The 828-nt window shown below is 16.7% G+C and overlaps 1 protein-coding gene across 2 annotated transcripts in view; it reads left to right on the forward strand.

Moving 5' to 3' along the window:
- LOC107607861 overlaps positions 1 to 828 on the forward strand; it is an 8,135-nt gene that overhangs the window by 5,420 nt on the left and 1,887 nt on the right. The gene's annotated exons all lie outside the window — the stretch shown is intronic.

Here is an 828-nt window from a genome sequence, read left to right on the forward strand (position 1 = left end):
AAATTAACATTAAAAAAAATTATTTTTTATTATAATTTTTTAGATAGCAATAAAAAATCATGATTATAATATGAGAAAATACCACTTTTCTCTCCTAAGATACTAAAATGACATTTTCCTCCCCTCTATTTATAAAATGTATATTCTCATCCCTTATAACTTTTAAAAAATCTCCTCTTTAATCAATTTTAAATTTTTTGTGTTAATTAATGTTAACTTTATCTATTTTTTAAGAAAAAATAAATTATTTTTTATAAAAATATCCTTTAGCAAAAATTTTATTTTTTATCATTAAATTTTTCTTACCAAAATACTCTTTAATAAATTATTTTTTATTGATTAAATTGTATATCGAAAAATTAATAATAAATATAAAATAATTGTTAACGAAAATTTTGGTAAAATCATAATTTAATAATTAAAAAATTATTGAAGGATATCTTAAAAAATAATTTATTAAAGAATATTTTGCTAAGAAAAATGTAATGACAAAAAAATAAATTTTTTGCTAAAGGATAATTTTTGTAAAAAATAATTTATTTTTTCTTGAAAAATGGATAAAGTTAACATTAGTTAACACAAAAAAATTTAAAATGGATTAAAGATGAAATTTTTTGAAAGTTATAAGGAAGGGGAATATAAATTTTATAAATAGAGGAGAGGGGGTGTTATTTTAGCATCTCACAGAAGAGGAAAGTGGTATTTTCTCTTATAATATTGATTCTAATTATTTGAGAATGAAAATAACACAAAAATAAAAAATTTGAAAGAATAATAATAATAAAGAAAAATAATAATTTTAAAATGAAATATTTTACTTTTAACAAA

The sequence above is a fragment of the Arachis ipaensis genome, chromosome B07, assembly GCF_000816755.2.
Source record: "Arachis ipaensis cultivar K30076 chromosome B07, Araip1.1, whole genome shotgun sequence".
Taxonomy (NCBI): Eukaryota; Viridiplantae; Streptophyta; class Magnoliopsida; order Fabales; family Fabaceae; genus Arachis; species Arachis ipaensis.